Raw genomic sequence first — 13203 nt, 5'->3', positions numbered from 1 at the left:
TCCGCTGTATTTTTGAGCACCGTGATGTAAGGCCGTCGTCGGCAGGTACTCACGTTAATATTGGCTCTAGATGTCCCTATCTTTAAAGAGCCGAAACCACATGGTTGGTGATATATTTGCATATAAAAGCTAAATGTTTAAATTCGTACAAGTAAATAATTTTCATATAAGTACTAATTATTTTTCATATAGATACTAAGTTTATGAATTCATACAAGTAAATAATTTTCATATAAATACTAATTGTATGAATTCATACATGTAAATAATTTTCATATAGATGTAGGATTGTGTAAACGGACAATAAGACTGAAATAGAAATTCAACACTGTGTAGGGAACAGATGTGACAGTAGCGAACGGACTGGAATGACAACGAAACAGTAGGGACGAAGACGAATTAAGGACAGACAAACAGACAGACCACCGGCAACCACGGACCACGCAAGACCACGGCAGATCACAGCGGACGTGATCGCTATTTAATATTTTTCCATTTTATCTGGCCATTGCAATAATTTCTTTGCGGTCATACTTATTAAATAATTGAATAAAGTTGTTATTAATCATTTTGCATAAAACGCGGTGTTTTTATTCGTCAAGTTAATCGGCCATCCCACAAGTGGTGTCCGAAGATTAAAGTGCTATTTTGCGTGAAAAACTTGCGATTTAAAGTGAATTTTTTTTGATAAATTTCAAACGCGTTAATTTCAACAAGTGGTTCGAAATTTGCGGTACTCAAACCGCATAACGGAGGAGTGGTACAGCGACACTTGGCTGTCGAGAGGAGCGCTAGCAACAGTGGTAGCAGTAGCAGCGGCATCAGCGGTAGCGGCAGAGCAGCAGTAGGGGTAGTAACAATTAAAACATTTGTTAGGTTTCTTAAAGTAGTTCTTACTTTATTGAATCAAAGAATATGAATAAATTGGTTTACAAAAATTCTTAATCTTAAATACGAAATCAATAGCAAAAATAGAGAGCAAAATACAATTAAAATTCTATAGAATTCTTATCAGCAAAATTAATAAGTGCAATGCTTCTTAAGAATTTCGATCGTAAAGCAAAACGGAAATGCACTTAAAATTCTTTAGAATTTTGGTTACAAATATTGTCAATGCAATTTCAACTATTTTATAAACAAATGAAATTCGATATTATTCTTAATATAAAAATTAAAGAGTTCAATGCCTCTTATGAAAAGTACGTTGCCCACAATTAAGTGGAAAACAATAAAAGAACTTAGTTTATTTTAATTTATGTATTGATGACGTAAGTATGTAAACTAAATAAAAGTGTACATGTATGTAAACATACATACATGTATGTTTATAATAATGTTTTGTGTGATGGTGAAGTGGATATCATAACTCCCCCACCGTTAGCCTGAGGCTCCGACGAAGAGATTACATAAGTTCTGTTGTTGTTTTTTATACAGATTATAATAATAGTACAGGTAAAAATCATTAGTATTCCTATATTACTCCCAGTGTTTATTATAGCATTTCTAAAAAGATTATGTTTTACAGCCTTTATTGTTTCGTTAAAATGTATTTCGTTAAGATTTAAATTCGGGAGTGATATATTATTTTCTTTAACTCTTAATGCTAGTTTGTTTAGGATAAACATTTCTTTTACATTTATTTTATAATTTTCATAGATTTTTAAATTAGTTTCTACAAAGCAATTTTCATACTTTATCAAAAATGTTTTTAAATTTTCAAATATTCGTGGTTTTTCACAATTCTTTAAGATCTTTAGATAATTCATTTCGTTTAGGGCGGTCATTGTCTCAGTCTTACTTTTTTCTAGAGTTTGAATTTTGTCCATAATTTCTTTTTCGTCATCACTATCCATTGTCCCTACTACAAATTTAAGTCCTTTCCCTATTTCTTATTAGTCCTCGTTTCTGTCTAAAATTAGGAATTAAGTTTTTAATTTTTGTCCTACATATGTCCATGCTTTTGTTAACGCTTCCTAATAGAGGAGTAACATTTGTATATGTGTCCGAAAGTTTATGTATATTGTCTTGTATTGTTATAAAACATAATTATTTTATATATTTTTTCTTCTGTATCTTTATTAGGATCACGTTTTAAAATTCTAATATGTTCATTTATAGTGTTGTGTAACCTCTCTACATCTGAGTTAGATGTATGATTATTATTTGACGTGTAGTGTATCTCAATTTCTTGTTCTCTAAGAAATTCCAATAGAGGTAGAGCTTTAAAACCTAGTTCATTATCTACAACCAATTTCTTTATATTTTCTACTATTGATAAATACTGCGTTAGGGCTAATTTAAATTCTAACCAAGATCTTTTTTTAATTTTAATTGCCTGCGCAAATTTCGAGAATTTGTCGATAAACGTTAAAAATAGTGTTTTCTGTAAACTATAAAAAACATCTACGTGAATAATTTCTCCAGGTTTCTCAGGAGTTTCAGTTATTTTATATTCCTGTTTGATTGGGCGCCTGTCATATTTTTCCTTGTTACAAATATCGCAGTTATTTATATATTGGGTTATTCGTATTCTTAGTTGGGGGTGATAGATTATTGTTTTCAATTCAGCAAAGTTTTCATTTATTCCTCTGTGATTATTTCGTTTATGTTCTTTTTCGATTTTTGTTAATTGATTTTCATCTGTGATATCTTCTAGTAGCTTTTTACATCTAATGATTTTGAATTGCCTATTATCGTTAAAATATTTCTTGACTGTTTCATTGAAAATATTAAATAAAGATTCATCTGTAATGAATATGGCATTAGTCTTATTAGGATTAAAATGTTTTTTTTATTATAGTGATAAGTGTTTGTTCGTCGAATATTTTTGCAGTTATTGTTTTTCTTTTATTCTTAAAAATATTTTCGTTTTTTTATTTTTAGTGATCCCGATACAGTTTTATTAAAAATTATTTGCTGTCGATAGAAATTTATTGGGTAATTAGTTTCTAAAATGATATTTTCATTCTGAGTCATCTCGGCAGTTTCATCCATTTCAGTATTTTGGGTTTCTTCATTAGTATTTATTTCAACTCTTGATAAGGCATTACCATTTAAAACTCCTTTCTTATATTTTATTTCATAATCATATTCTTGTAAACGAAGTCTCCATCGGACCAATTTAGAATTCGGCTCTTTAATAGAAAATAGCCACGTTAAGGGTCTATGATCCGTTTCTATCAGAAATCGCCTGCAGAAACAAATATGGTCTCAATTGTTGAGTAGCCCATACAATTGCTAGTAATTCTTTTTCTATAGTACTATAGTTTTGCTAATGATCATTAAGTGTTCTACTAGCAAAACAAATAGGATGTCCATCTTGGGACAGCACTGCTCCCACTGCAAAGTTGCTTGCATCCGTTTGCAAAACAAACTTTTTATTGAAGTCTGGATATGCCAAGACAGGGGAATTAGTTCATAATTTTTTTAGAGTATCAAAACTTTCTTTATAATCAGGATCCTTAACATCAATTTTAGCGTCTTTCTTTAAATACTTTGTGATTGGTCGTGCAATTTTCGAGTAGTCTTTAATAAATTTGCGGTAATATCCTGCGAGACCTAAGAATTGCTTAATTTGTTTTTGTGTTGTTGGTAATGGAAATTTTTGTACGCATAAAATTTTATCTGGGTTTGGTTTTATTCCTGATTCAGTTACTATATGCCCTAAAAAACTAGTTTCTCTTTTCATAAATTCGCTTTTATCTAACTGGATCTTTAAATTTACTTCTTTCAAACGATTAAATACTTTTCAGCCTTTGAAAAGTGGCTGGTGCTGTTTTTAGTCCGAACGAAGGAACTCGTATCTTTTTCATTTATTTCAATCTGATGGAAGCCTTTAGCAAGATCAAGGGTCGTGAAATATTGACACCTTCCCAATTTCTCCAAAATTTCGTCGATGTTGGGAATGGGGTATTTATCATCCATGGTGACTTCGTTTAGCTTACGATAGTAAACCACCAACCTCCATTTTTTCTTTCCGCTTGCATCCAGTTTTTTCGGTACAATCCATACTGGAGCTGAATATGATGAATGGCTGGGTCTGATTATTCCGGCATTCAACATTTCTTTAATTTGTCTACCCACTTCTTCCTTATGAATGCATGGGTATCGATAAGTTTTCGTATTAATTGGAATGTTATTCACAGTCCTTATTTCATGCTTTATTGCATTGGTAAAAGTTAAACCGCTATTTTCTGAATAAAATATTTTTTTAAATTTCTTTATTAACTGTAATATTTTTTCATTTTCTTCGCTATTGAGGTGTTCAACTCTTATTTGTTCCGAAATTGGAAGTTGTTGGGTTTCCTCTCCTACATTATATAAGCAAAAAATTTTTGTATTAGCGTTTTCAATTTTAAAAGGTGAAAATTTTATTATTTTTGGAGTGTTTCCATTAAAATCTATTGTAGCGTTAGTTTTAAAGCAGTGTTGTCCAATGCAATAGTATGTAGCTTTCACTTGTGTGCGTAAAGCGTTGCTGCAAACTGTGTTGGCAGAAAAGTACACAGAATAAATAATGAGCAATTTTTTTTATAATGTTGATGAAAATGATTTAAGTTCAATTTGTACAAATGTTGATCAGTGCGTTTTCCGTTACTTTGTCCACATTTATCTCAGAATTATACTCCTTAATTCGAATGAGGTCAGCTATATGTTGATCCGAAAGATTGTTTCTATACTTATTTTGGACCAATTTAAGTGCTGAAAATGAAACTTCACAGCTATATGTGGATTCAAACATGGAATATAATCTAAAAATTTGTGTTTTTATGTTATAATCTTTTGTTTCATCTATTTTCTTCCAAAAATGAATCCCTGATTCAATAGCCAATGATAAATCACTCCGCATCTGCAGTAATTTTTCTTGAACCTCAGGGTCTTGGTTATGAAGGGTGCAATATAAGGGATTATTATGAATCGAAATAATTTAAATAGTATTCTGCTTTTTTTTGTAAAAACAGACTTGATCGTTCGGTACCTAAAATTAAATCATACTGATTGTGGGAGGATTGATAATGTCTATATAATGCATAACGTGTAAGATGTGCAATCACTTTATTACAAATGAGGCAATGGGCTTCTACCTCCATATTTTCCACAAAAAAAAATTTGTCTCCCATTCAATTTTAAAAAATTTTATAAATTACGCAAGGGGGTATTTTCTGGCAGTGTAAAAATTTAAACTTGCGCATACGTGCTAGCTCACAGAATTCTGAAACGCAACTGAAATAATTAGCTTCGCCATACGCTGTTGCCGAACCAAGCCATTCGTATGTTATACGAGCAGTTTATTGGCTCTTTCGTTTTTTCTGAAGCTGGCAGAAGAGTATACGTGTGAGTATACGTGTTTGACGTCGCAGCAGCTAGCCTATGCCCCGGGCATAGGAAAAACGCATTTTGGCCGACACTGTTTTAAAGTTATCTGCTTCATATATGCCTTCTAATATTTCTAGACTTTTATCGTTTGAAAATTCTTGGTTTTTGTATACTAATCCTTCTTTGCACTCTACTGGTAATTCAACTTGATATATTCCTGGTTTTCCAAAATGATGTTCCACTTGTTGATCTCCATATATTAAAGGTATTTTATGTTCACCTATAATGATTACATCGTCGTTTAAATTTATTATTGCTCCTAATGGCTTTAAAATATTATTTCCTATCAATCCATAGTAAAAATCATGGATGTTACAAATAAAAAATTCAATTGATACGTCCATACTACCTAGTTCTTTAAAAAGAGGTATCCGAACTTTTTTATTTATTTTGATTATATGCTGTAGAGTTTTAATAGTTATTTCATTCGTTGGTATATTCCATTTTGGGTGGCATATGTCTTGATTAATAATTGAATGTGAAGCTCCTGTATCAATTAAAAATTTTAAATAGCCTAATTTAGATTTTATTGTTATATGTGGTAATTTTCCCGTGAGGCTGGAAATTGAAAATTTTCATATGCTGGTTGTTTTTTGACGTTTTGGAAAACATTTACGTCCATAGGTTCTGGTTGATTATTTTGCTGGTGACTTGTATTGGGTGTATTATAAGAGCTATAAAGATTTCTTTGTTGGTTTGAATTATCGTTAGGCCTATAATGAAAATTTTGTCTAGGATAATTTTCTTGCGAATTATAATTAGGTTTATATTGGATATTTTGTCGGTGATAATTATTAGAATTAAAATTATGTCTATATTGAAAATTTGAATTTGGTCTTTGTGAATTAGAATTATTTTCGTTATCATTTTTGTAGTTTTGTTTATTAAAATTTCTATTTCGTGGCTCATTTTCGATTTGTTTGGTCTTGTGGCCATTATATGCCATTGCTATTGCTTCTTCCAGCGTGTTTGGATTTCTACAAATCAATATAGTCTTCATTGGCACGGGAATTTTTTCTTTAAAAATGTTAAGCGCTGATTTCATGTTATTTCTGGCTACTTCTGATGTGCCAGGATTTTCTCCCATTTTTAAATTTTTTTATTATTTAACCTCCGTAGCTTATCTTTTATTTCGTTATAGAATTCTGTCGTGTTTGTTCTGAATACTACTGCTCTCATATTATCATAAAGTTCTTCTACGCTCAATTTTTCTCCAAAATTATTTATAAGAACATTTTTAATGTCCGCCCACGACTGTACATGAAAATTTATTTCTATTATTTCCCTAGCTCTACCTTGTAAACCACTTTTTATTATATCAGAGAAGAGAAGTTGGGACATTTCGTCATATTGCGTTAGTAAGGGGTGTATTCTATCTATAAGAGTAGTAAAGTTGTAAAGGTCATGTCGTGTTCCGTTAAATTCAGGTAATGTTTTGAGGTATTTGTTAGGGTCAAGCGTAATGCTTTGCATATTCGGGGCGCTGATCATTGATTTGATCCGCTGTGTTTTTGAGCACCGTGAGGTGATTGTGTATTAGTTTGTGATTTGTGGTAATTTTTTTAGCGCTTTTGCGTACATATTTACGCATTAGTATATTTATATATTCGTGTGTGTATATATGTGTGTATTTTCATAAAAGTATTCAATTTTCAATATATGTTCGGTTGTGTGTGTAAATAAAGTTTGTCAGTACGTGTATACTTTTTCTGTAGTTGGCTTTGTATATTCTTACATTACCGCAGGTGTTTGAATATATATACGATTGTATGTATATTTTCTCATTTGTTGGTTTGTGTGTGCATATCATAGCTGGCTTTTGAAAATTTTTACATTGCGGCAGGTGTTTGTTTATATACGTGTAGTTGAGTGTATTTTTTTGAAATTTTCAATTTGTTTTTGTGAAAAGAAAATTTGTTACAGCAAGTGTTTTTTGTGTGACGTAATTTGTTTTCGTTTGTTGTTTTTTGAGCACAGGTGTTTTTGAGCACAGGTGTTTTCGAGCACAGGTGTTTTTGTGTGTAGGCGCGTGTTAGTTAGTGCCTTTTGGGGCTACCCACATTGTTAGCGTGTGTGCTGACTCTCTTAGAGTCTCAGTGTTTCTGTGGTTGTTGTTTTTCTGCTTTTTGGTTTTTCTACCAGTGAGTGTTGTGTGGGGTGTCTGGTACTGAGTTGCCACTTGTTTCCGGGGGGATTGGGCAGGTTTTGCTCGAAGGGTACCGGTGTCTGTCCGAGTGTTGAAGGTGCTGATTTTTGTTTAGACTGTTAACCTTAGACCTACAGTGCGATTTGGTTCAGCTCCACATCGGTTGGCTTGGAGCCGTTACGGGGACTTTGTTCTGTCCGGCGGTTTATTGGGTGACCAGTTCCAGACCGTTGGCTGGAGTTGTAGGTTGTGCCCTTGCGATATCGCAACAATCGACTGCTTAGGTGGTAGCAGCTACTGGGCGAGTCTACTCTTCTAGTTAGTTCCTTCAGTGCGTTCAGTCACACGTGTCTTGAGAGCAGCTGTTCCAAGTCTTGTCTGGTCGAGTGGCTTCTGTGCCAGTGTTTTGCCGGCGGATCAGCATGCCTGGTGAGAGGCCGGAAGTAGAAATGCTTCCCTCACGGAGGAGAAGGGCTAAACACCCTGCTGGGAATGAGGAGAAAGAGCTTGCGTTAGCAGTGGAGACCTCGTGGTGATGAGGGTACTGGACCTTCGGTTGGGTCTCCGCCGCATAGGAAGGTAAGGATAGGTTCGCCATCGTTGGTGATGTTAGGGGATATGAGTAGTTGCGGTGATATGGGTGACACCACTGAAGAAGTGGTTGTCCACCCTGTTGTTAGCAAGCGTGGAGGTGTAGCGAGGACTAAGGGGAAGAAGCGTGTGAAGGGAACTTCTGCTAAGGAGTGTCCTATTAGCGCTGTTAAGGAGGGTGGGAAAGAGGATATTTTTGTTGGGGGAGGTGCTGTCAGCTATGTTGCTGCTATGAAGGCGGTAACAGCTGAGCTCAGTGGAGTTGTTTTTGGTGACAAAAACTTTGAGGTTACGACTGCGAAGGGGCTGATGGAGCTTGCCTCGAGGTACGAGGCACTCCTGATGACGGTAGTAACCGAGAATGACCATCTTCGCGGTCAGGTTGACGCGTTCAAGGGGGGTTGTGGGGGATCTATTCCCCAACTGAAGAAATCGGTTGTGGGTTTGGCTCCGGCTGAGTTGGCTCCGGCTGAGTCTAAGGAGGTGATTAAGAAGGTCGTGAAGGAGGTGGGACCTTCCCTCGGAGTGCGAGTACACGAGGTGAAGCCGATTAAGGGTGGTGGGGTGGTTATTCGCTAAATTCGGGGAGGTGGGGTTGGATGTGATTGTGAACCGGAAGTTGGGTCCGCGGGTTGTGGTTCAGGGGGTTCACACCGAAATCTCCCATGATGACTTCATGGAGGAGCTCTTTCGGTTGAACCTTCAGGACATCAGTCCTGAGGCGCGAAAGTCAGATGTGCGGATGGTCAGTCGGCCCTGGAAGGTGGCCGCTGATGGTAGCACCAACGTTGTCCTTGAGGGTTCGGACAAATTAATGACCGCCCTCTTGGAGGCGGGAAAGTGCTACATAAACTGGTTCTACTTCAGGGTTCGAATCCGTTGCTGGCTGCTTCCGGTGTATGGGTTTTGACCATAGAGTGGTTGAGTGTAGGGCCAAATCAGATGTTTGTAGGCGGTGCGGTCAAGAAGGACATGGAGCTGCCGGTTGTGGCAATGCACCCCATTGTCGCAACTGTGCATTTAAGGGTAGGCCAGCTGGGCATCTTATGGCGTCAGCTGTCTGCCCGATATACTGTGGCGTTGTTGAGCGTGCCCTCTCCAGACACTGACGGGGGGGAGTAAGTTGCCTTACTCCAGGAGCCTTACGCCCCCAATGGTGTGGTTCGGGGTGGTAAACGTTTGATGGGCCTAGGGGTGTGAGTGATATTGACGTGACACTTATGAATGAGGCAGCAAGTAGAGCGTTTGATTTTAAGTGGGAGGTTAGAGGAGGGTGGGGTCTGAGTGATCATAATTTGATCCAAATTGTGGTTGCTCCTCGTTTCCCAGGTGGATGAGTAAATTTCTCGGCTGTGTGAGTTGGTGTGGAGTGTGAATGACAGATTTTTCAGGAAGTGTGAAAGTTTTAGAGTTAGAAAAATTAAGTGGTGGACGCATGAGTTAACCTTGAAGAGGAGGACTGTCCAGATTAGGTATGATTTTAGTTGTCTGATGAGTGAATATAAAGATATGATTGTGAAAATTAAAGAAGAAGAGTGGAGGAGTATTGTGAATGACAATAGGGATGACCCCTGGGGTCAGGTCTATAAGATCTGCAGGGGTCGTAAGAGGGAGGATATCACCTCTCTTCGTGTTGGTGACACTGTGTTATCAACGTGGAGAGAGTGTGCTGGGGTTCTGTTAGGAGCGTTCTTTACCAGGGCTGAGGTTCAGGCACCCCATGCACATGAGGTACCTGTTCCTCCATTAGATGATGAGGAGCTGGGATATGCCTTTGGCCTGGTTAGGTCTAAACGGTCTCCAGGTTTTGATGGTCTGAACGGAGAGATGTGCAAATGCTTGTGGAAGTTCATTCCGGAATACTTGGAGGTCATTTATGATAAGTGCATTTGTGAGGGATATTTTCCACGTGAATGGAAAAGTGCCAGGGTTGTTCCTATTCTGAAGTCTCCTGATAAGGTCAGGAGTGATCCTCGTTTTTATCGGGGCATCAGTCTCCTGCAGTGCTTGGAAAACTGCTGGAAAAAGTTTGGTGGAACGGCTTCAGGAGCTAACGCGGGATTTGAGGTCGAATATTCAGTATGGGTTCAGGAAAGGACGGCGTTTGAAGGGGGCGTTTGATTACCTAATCTGGGATCGAGTGATTCAACTGCTAGAGGAACTTAACTGTTCGGAAATTAGTCTCTGGCGGAGCTTCTTTTCGGAGAGAAAAGCCTCTATCGTTAGTATGAATGGGAGTGTGGAGATCGGAGTGGTTCGTGGCTGCCCGCAGGGGTCCATCTGTGGTCCATACATTTGGAACCTCATGATGGACTCATTGCTTGGGCAGCTCGAACCAGTCTGTAGGTGTTGTGCGTATGCGGATGACCTACTTCTTTTGGTCGAAAGTCGTTCGAGGTCTGAGATTGAAAGGGTAGGAGGGCAATTGTTAGAGATTGCTCATAATTGGGGTGTGGGTGTGGGGGTTGACATATCGATGGATAAAACGGTGACAATGCTCTTAAAGGGTAGACTGTCGCCGCAGCGTCCACCGATTGGCCGTGTGAATGGGGTCAGCATCAGATATGTGACGCAAGTCAAATATCTGTGGTTGACCATGAGTGAAAGAATGTGTTTTACTCCACACTTAGTGAATATGAAGCGGCGGCTGCAGGCGATTGTTGGTAGTGTCAGGCGTGTTTTACGGAGTGATTGGGGTCTCGGGCGTCGTGCTGTTCGCTCCATATATCGAGGTTTATTTGTGGCCTGTGCCACTTATGGATCTGCTATATGGTGGAAGTTGGCTACGATGGTTTCGGGTCGTCGAAAACTTCTCTCCATACAGCGTTGCATGATACTTGCCTGTTTGCCTGTATGTCGCACCGTTTCTACGGATGCGTTGCGGGTGTTATTGGGTGTGCCTCTTATTGACCTGATTGTTTTACAGCGCGCTGTTTCTTTCAGGTTGAGGAGGGGTTTGAGTGTGTTATTGCTGCGGAATGAATGGATTTCTGACGATGATATGGAGAGGTTGGGATATCTAGGAAGCAAGAGGCTTCTAGATGACTGGGTTAGAAATAGGTGGCAAGACCGTTGGGATAATAGTCCTAACGGTCGTGTGACTTATGAGTACATTCAAGATGTTGGGTTTGTTGGGGAAAACCCAGATTTCAGATTCTGTCTGAGTCTGGGTTTCCTGTTTACGGGGCATGGGCCTTTGAATGCTTTTTTGCATCAGAGGCACCTCTCTGATGGAATGGAATGTATGTGTGGCGCGCGTGTTGAGGATTGGGTGCATGTTATTGCTGAATGCCCGATGTACTCGGACATTAGGGACCTTGGGGGTATGGGGATTAGTTGGACTGATGGACGGTTAGATGTCAGTGGTGTGATCTCCACTAGTTGGGATGCCGAACGATAAGAATTATTTGGTGTGTTTGCGCGTGAGGTGTTTAAGCGGCGAAGACAATTAGCTGGAAACTAAGGATAGTTTCTTTGTGTGAATGGTGTGTGTATTGTGTGTGTATTGGATGAGAGAATGGGGTCCAACCCCTGGTCACCGGTCCACAGCAGGATGGAAGCTCAACTGGTAGTAGTTTTTTGGCTACGAGGTCTGACCGGAGACTTATTTCTGGTACCCTTGGAGTTCGCTCCAACCTACTCGTGCGGACTGGCCCCTCGGGGAGTATCGTAGTGGTTGTGGTTTAATACCCGAATGCGGGGAGAGTGATATTTGTCACTCAATGTGGAGTTGCATTGCAACCGGGTGCCGGACCCAAAGTACGGCAGAGGTCTTAGATAGGCCTCGAACCCCACCAAGGTGGTTAGTGTGTCCATTCCACACGCCAATTGGTACCGAATAATGCATTGCATTTCGGGGCGCTGATCATCGCATTGATTTGATCCGCTGACCTTTGGGGCACCGTGAGGTAAGGCCGTCGTCGGCAGGTACTCACGTTAATATTGGCTTTAGATGTCCCTATCTACTCATTCGATTGTAGTGTTTCGTAGTGTTCACACGTGTTTACGTTTTCTGTGCGTTTTGTGTGTCTTGTAATAGTTAGATAATTAGTGATTTTGTGTGGGAGCCCTCAGTATTGGATGTAAGTACATTCATCAGTGTATTTGTACGTTAGTTTGTGTTTTTGTCGTAGTTTTTTAGCGCTTTTGCATACATATTTACGCATTTGTATATTCATTTATACGTGTGTGTATATATGTGTGTATTTTCATTAAAATATTCAATTTTCAATATATGTTCGGTTGAGTGTGTAAATAAAGTTTGTCAGTACGTGTATACTTTTTCTGTAGTTGGCTTTGTATATTTTTACATTACTGCAGGTGTTTGAATATATATACGATTGTATGTATATTTTCTCATTTGTTGGTTTGTGTGTGCATATCATAGCTGGCTTTTGAAAATTTTTACATTGCGGCAGGTGTTTGTTTATATACGTGTAGTTGAGTGTATTTTTTTGAAATTTTCAATTTGTTTTTGTGAAAAGAAAATTTGTTAGAGCACGTGTTTTTTGTGTGACGTAATTTGTTTTCGTTTGTTGTTTTTTGAGCACAGGTGTTTTTGTGCACAGTTGTTTTTGAGCACAGGTATTTTTGAAAATCGCCATCAATCAAAACAAAAGAGTGTTCACCGAGCTTTATACTCGGTGCTTAAACGAAGGAGTTTTTCCAAAAGTGTGGAAAAAACAGCGCTTAGTCCTACTACTGAAGCCGAATAAACTGGCAGGTGAGCCGAGTGCGTATTGAACACTTTGCATGATCGACATCATGGGTAAAATACTGGAGAGGTTGATCTGTGCACGTCTGCAACGACACCTAGAAGATGAGCCATCTGGTCTATCTGATAACCAATTTGGCTTCAGAAGGCTTTGGCTGTAGGGAAAGTGACTGATATTGCGGCCAAAGCCATATCGGGCACCAGATGGATGTTCGGTGAGAAAGAATATTGTGCGGTTGTCACACTTGACGTAAAAAATGCTAAAATTCGGCATACTGGCCGAACATTATAAGCGCATTGGAGGCGAGAAATACACCGAGGTATCTACTGCGAATAATTAGTAGTTATCTGTCTGATAGGCTGCTATTGTACGATA

This window comes from Zeugodacus cucurbitae, chromosome Y (assembly GCF_028554725.1).
Source record: "Zeugodacus cucurbitae isolate PBARC_wt_2022May chromosome Y, idZeuCucr1.2, whole genome shotgun sequence".
NCBI lineage: Eukaryota > Metazoa > Arthropoda > Insecta > Diptera > Tephritidae > Zeugodacus > Zeugodacus cucurbitae.
This window is presented reverse-complemented; position numbering follows the sequence as displayed.